The sequence below is a fragment of the Mastomys coucha genome, unplaced genomic scaffold (genome assembly GCF_008632895.1).
Source record: "Mastomys coucha isolate ucsf_1 unplaced genomic scaffold, UCSF_Mcou_1 pScaffold6, whole genome shotgun sequence".
NCBI lineage: Eukaryota > Metazoa > Chordata > Mammalia > Rodentia > Muridae > Mastomys > Mastomys coucha.
This window is the reverse complement of record NW_022196912.1, coordinates 5076882-5083142: the sequence shown is the minus strand read 5'-3', so window position 1 is coordinate 5083142 and position 6261 is coordinate 5076882. Positions and strand designations below refer to the sequence as shown.

At 42.6% G+C, this 6261-nt stretch overlaps 2 long non-coding RNA genes across 3 annotated transcripts in view; both read left to right on the top strand.

Annotated features, from left to right (window-relative positions):
- The window catches only part of LOC116080259, a 42133-nt gene extending 41044 nt beyond the window's left edge, over positions 1-1089 (top strand). For both annotated transcript variants that reach the window (XR_004114367.1, XR_004114368.1), the window contains one exon: positions 1043-1089. This is a non-coding gene — a long non-coding RNA (uncharacterized LOC116080259). The remainder of the gene's footprint in view (positions 1-1042) is intronic.
- Positions 1090-1267: 178 nt separating this feature from the next.
- On the top strand, positions 1268-4517 carry LOC116080704. Its single transcript, XR_004114562.1, has 4 exons — positions 1268-1315; positions 2949-3031; positions 4006-4133; positions 4291-4517. It is a non-coding gene; the product is annotated as an uncharacterized LOC116080704 (long non-coding RNA).
- The last annotated feature ends 1744 nt before the right edge of the window (positions 4518-6261 follow it).

Below are 6261 nucleotides of genomic sequence, written 5' to 3'. Positions count from 1 at the left end.
AGAAGAAGAAGAAGAAGAAGAAGAAGAAGAAGAAGAAGAAGAAGAAGAAGAAGAAGAAGAAGAACTCAGAAATCCTCCTGCATCTCTACCTTCTGAATTCTGGGGCTAAGGGCATCACTACTGTCTCTCCCACAAATTTTTATCAGCTCTCCACATAAGTGCCATTGTGTGTAATTGCACATATAAATAATAAATAAATAAATGTAATTTTAAAAAGTGTATTGCTCAAAACACAGCTTTTTATTTTTCCCACTTTGTTAAAAACATGTCTAAGCTCTGGAGTGGAGATAGACGATTCACCACGCAGGAGCAAATGCATGTAGCTGCTATGTACTGGCTAACATGGAATCTCCTAACTTTTCCAGTTAAGGTTATCTATTGCAGATGAAATCATCTCTGTTGGTTCAATTTTGCAAGTTCAATTCCCTGACATGGCTGTTTCTCCTTGAGATGGCTGCTGTGTAGTTAGCATGGGGGCTGGGGGTCATGGCAGGCTGCTTGGTCCAGTACATGTGCACTATGTGTGTGTGTGTGTGTGTGTGTGTGTGTGTGTGTGTGTAATACAGTATGTGTGCAGTACGTGAGCGACACTGCAGCTAGCTAGCAGTCCTGGTCGCTGTTCTGCCTCACAGTACTGACAAGGCTTCTTGCTCTTGCCTCTGCCTCACAGAACAGTCATATCCTATGGTTCAACTCCATCCCTGTGTTAGGGTGGGGATTCTCAGAGAATCTTTTTGGGGAGCAGGGCAAAGCTTTCTTTCCAGTTTAGCCTACATTGCACCTGTCCAACATAGTACCCTGCCCCTGCCAGGAATTCAGTCTACAAAATATGGTCACAATACGTCTGCTTCACCTGTCTCTATTATTTTCCTTTTTCTGACATCTTGAGATTTCTTTCTTCCTGACTTCTAGTGAAACTCCATAATGTATATGTGTCTATCTCTTATAATTAATAGGAAATGTAGTCATTACAATTATATACCGTATTCTCAAAGTTTGGCTTTCAAAGCTGTTTTTATTCATTCATTTGTTGCCCGCGCAGTCGTCTCGCCAGCAAGAAGACACGCGGACACTAGGATCCTTCTGCAGCAAGCATTTATTGCATCATGAAGAGGAGAAAAAAGGGGCCGAGCCAATAATTGGCACTGCTTATATACACCACAGCGCGGTGTGTCCGCCCATGATTGGCTGTTTGCTCATCACCCCACGTGACGCCCTGGGATGGGCCGTGACTTGGCGTCTTTTCACTCTATGCACATGTGCAAACAGTTGTTTACCAGGAGTCGACAGCGGATGTAGACGCCATCTTGTCAAGGTGAATGCCTCTCCAGCTCTACCGCTCTCCACAATTCATTCATTCATCTATCATTCTCTCTCTCTCTCTCTCTCTCTCTCTCTCCCTGTCTCATGCCTTCCCTCTCTTTCCCTCCTCCACCCCACAGTTCTTTCTTTTGTTTTGAGACAGGATCTTGTGATGTAGCCAAGCTAGGTTGCCCTTTAATTTAGAGTCATCTTGCCTTAGCCTTCAGAATGCTGGAATTACAGGTATTGCCACCATGTTTGACTACATTTTTTTCCCTTTTGTGTTTTTTGAGAAAGGGTCTCAACTTCCTATGTCACTGATGACTTTGAAGGATAAAGTGAACTTGTGACGCTGCAGATCCCACCTCCCAAGTGTTAATTAAGATTATAGTTATGTGCTACCAAACCTGGCTTCAAAAATCTTTTTTTTTAAAGATTTATTTTATTTTATGTGTATGAGTACACTGTAACTGTACAGATGGCCATGAGCCAGCATGTGTGTGGCTGCTGTTGAACTCAGTCAGGACCTCTGACGACCCCACTGCTCACTCTGGCCCCACTTGTTCCGGCGTAATTTACTGCAGCTGTCTTCAGACGCACCAGAAGAAGGCGTCTGATCTCATTATGGGTGGTTGTGAGCCACCATGTGGTTGCTGGGATTTGAACTCAGGACCTTCGGAAGAACAGTCAGTGCTCTTACCCGCTGAGCCATCTCGCCAGCCCTTAAAAATTCTTAATATCTGCTCAAAATTCTTATTTTTGAAGTAAAAAGCTGAATATAGGCTTTCTTCATTCCTGCCCTAATACTCCTAATTATCTAAAGGAAAAGAATGTTTCATACAGAATGAGGGATGGTGGCATAGACACAAAGAATGTGCAGAAGAAAAAAAAAACAGTGATATAGTTAAAAAGAACTTTCTGCTTTATATATGCATGAAAAACACTCACCAAAAATGTTAATGGTTCTCTTTGAGTAGGCTTTTCAAATTATTTGATTCATATTCTCTTGTATTTTCTGAATCCAAATAAATTACATATGTGTTGTTTTCATATAAAGAAAACCAATACAATAATCCTTTGGTTAACATGAAGAAGTAGGTAGGACAGGGAGTTATATAGTAGACGTACACAAAAAAGTACATTAAAAATATCTAGCCGGGCAGTGGTGGCACACGCCTTTAATCCCAGCACTTGGGAGGCAGATGCAGGCAGATTTCTGAGTTTGAGGCCAGCCTGGTCTACAGAGTGAGTTCCAGGACAGCCAAGGCTATACAGAGAAACCCCATCTGGGACAGGGGGAGTTGAGGGGGTTAGAGGAGGGAAACTGAAGATAGTTACATTTAACTTGTCCAATGTTATCAGTGTTCACCTAAGAAACTATTACCCCAGTCCTCAGAAGACACTTTGCTGGGTTCCCTACGTGTTTCATAATATCAACCTCAGGTTCCAAGACAACTAACTAAGTAAATCCTTAGCCTGACTGCCTTTCTCCTTCCTCCCATACCATAATATTCCATCTGAAAGCCAGACATGACTTTTGACAGTCATTGCAATCAGCTTTCTGTGTAATTGAATCTAACACAAGGCAGATACTGCAACACTGGGGCCAACCATGCCTGTTTCTGTACCATGTGCTCGCCCAGCAGAAGTCAAGGGACAGGATCAGCACTGTTGTGGCACCTGAGAGATCAAGAAAAACTCGACTCAGGCTGGCGAGATGGCTCGGCAGGTAAGAGCACTGACTGCTCTTCCAAAGGTCCTGAGTTCAAATCCCAGCAACCACATGGTGGCTCACCACCATCTGTAAAATGGGATCCGATGTCTTCTTCTGGTGTGTCTGAAGAGATCAACAGTGTATTCACATATATTGAATAAATAATAAATAAATAAATAAATAAATAAATAAATAAATAAATAAGAAAGAAAGAAAACCATGACTCAACATGGAGAACCTTGAAAATACTGAGACAAGGGAAAGAAACCAGCACAAGTGAGTTGAGAAGAGGGAAATTCCTGGAGGGGACAGGGTGGGGTTGCCGGGGCAGCGGGAGAGTGACAGCTGATGCTTCTTCGGGGGTTCTGAAAGGTTAGGTGCTGGTGATCTCAGCTTTGTGACTTTACCAGAAACCATTGAAACAGATACTTTAAAAGGGTAACTTATATCATAGGAGAAATTTAACTCAAAAAGGAAAAAACCTAAATGCTATTCGGTGGTTAGTCATTACAATGATATCTGAATTGCTGATTTAGCAATTAATGGGGGGGGGGTACAAATTTTGTTTTTGTTTTTGGAGACAGGGTTTCTCTGTGTAGCCCTGGCTGTCCTGGAACTCACTCTGTAGACCAGGCTGGCCTCAAACTCAGAAATCCACCTGCCTCTGCCTCCCAAGTGCTGGGATTAAAGGCGTGTACCACCACCGCCCGGCCTCTTTTTTTTAAACTACACTTTATCTGTGTGTGTGTGTGTATGTGTGTGTGTGTGTGTGTGTGTCCATCCAGCATGTGCCAGGGCCTGCATACAGAGGTTAGAGGACAATTTGAGGGAATTGGTTCTATCCATCCATTGGTTCTAGGGGTGAAAAGTTTCTTTTTTTTTTGTTTTTGTTTTCTATCATGGATAACTAGGTAGGCAGGGGCCAGTATTCCACAAATTTCTTCTACCTTGTAAAACTTTTATGGAAATCTTTTTATCTCTCACACCAGATACACTTTTTGTTTATGACCCCCCTCCTACCATTCCTGGAATGTCACTCTGGAGCAATGGAGTCCTTCCCTTCATTTCCTATCCCAAAAGATCATAAAGTCACCCCAGGCCATGGTGAGAAGACCCAGTGAGTACCTGGTCCTCGGGGCCTGGGCTGGGTTCTGGTGCCTGGTCCTCGGGGCCTGGGCTGGGTTCTGGGGCCTGGGTTGGGTTCTGGTGCTCCTTTTGTGCAGAGGGAGCTGCCTTGCTTGGTTCCTTCACTCAGTTCCTGTGTTGAATTGTAGGACACCAGGATTATCCTTTTCCAACAAGAAGGTCAAACCCAAGTTCGTGCAGCAAGCATCTCTATCTGGGAAACATCTTCTTGGCCTATGCATATCTTTCTTACATCATCATACTTATTAGTATCCATAGATATTGGTTATTCCTTCAAGTCAGAAATAAGACTAGGATCCTCAGCCCTGAAGTTGTTTGTAAGCCTACATTATAAATGGCCATAAAATCACCTCTGTATCTGTATTCTATAGTCTTTTGTGGGTCATTGATAGAGTTATTTGAATTTCTGATCAGAGTTTTGACCCACAATGTCTTAGTCAGTTTGGTCTGCTATAACAAATTATGACAGACTAAGTAACATTTTTCAAGTTTTGGAGACTGGAAGTCCAAATTAAAGGTAGCAACAAATTAAGTATCTGGTGAGGACCTCTTGGTGTACTTACTGACTGCTACCACCCTACAATATCCTAAGATTTGGGGGTTGGGAGTGGAGAGAAACTATTTCCATAATGAGCGCCCAAGCCTAATGAGCTAACCTAACCATAATTGGTTCCTGAATGCCCTTCCTCCAAATACCACAACACTGGGAGTCAGGACTTCCAACATAAGAATTTTGAGGGACACAGAAAGCCACACAGTCCCCACACACAGTCCTCAGACTGAGAGCCCTTGAGAACCACCCTGCTTATATAACGTACAAGAATTCCAGGCCTGAGAACCCTTGAGAACCACCCTGTTTATAACATACAAGAGTTTCAGGCCTAAATTTTCTCGTTTTGAAGGACTGTGTCCGAGAACACAGTCTCGGTCATTCCGATGAACTGAAGAGGATGAAATACAAGGGTAACCAGAATGGCCAGGGCTTGGACGCTGCCCACTGAAGTCCGGCTATGGCAGAGACTCTCTTCTCTCCTGTCAGATCTCACCTGAGAGCTAAGGGAGCTTTAATCCATCCTTTTGCTCAGACTGTAGAAGAGCTCTGATAAGCACTGGATGCCTCCAGCCAGAGTCACAAACTGAGAGTAGATTCAAGGTCGGAAAAAAGGAATTCACACTCCCTGGAGTGAAGACAGAGACATCAGGAAGTCAGCTACTTGAGATAGCTCAGCGGCTAAGAGCACTGACTGCTGTTACCCTGAGTTCAAATCCCAGCAACCACATGGTGGCTCACAACCATCTATAATGAGATCTGATGTCCTCTTCTGGTGTGCCCGAAGACAGCTACACTGTACTTACTTATAATAAATAAATCTAAAAAAAAAACCCAGGAAGTCAGAACAGTTCAAGTTTTTTTGTTTTTGTTTTTGTTTTAAATTCTCTTTCCACTCCCATAATCCCAGGAAGCTCTAGAATAGTAAACTTTAAAGGACTGCATAAGTTAAGCATTTGTTTGTACTGTTTCAGGGAAACAGGATTTTCATGAAATTGTCAAGCAAACAAACAAAAGCACACAGGTAAGCTCTGTTTTCTTAGGGTTTGTTTGTCCTCCCCTCGAGGAGCTGCCAGAGTCAAGTTAGAAGATCCCTTCTTTTTACTGCAGAAATGAAAACAGGATTTGTGTCATTTGCAGGCATTGGCAGGGCCCAGACATCAGCACCCTTATCCTGATTGCTGAGTATAGGCCAAGCAAAGCAGAGCAGCTCCCTATGGAGCTAATGGGCTTTCATGTCAAAAGAGGCTAGTTTTAATGTCAGTCATTATGTGTTTAGTATGAATGAATATAGTACCGTACATCAATTTAAAAATCTCTTATTTTACCTTTAGAAGGATTGCCAGGAAAAGCTATAATCTCTATTTTGTTACTATGATGATGTATTTTCTTCACTGCTTGAAATTGACACTCTGTACATACCAGGTAAACTTACTACCATGCAAACGCATCTTCATCCTTTGATGGTCATTCCTTAGTGTTCCCATGGCCTAATTTATCTATTAGCAGTATATGGCAGTTTGCTACTCTTTTTTTTTTTTTTTTTTTT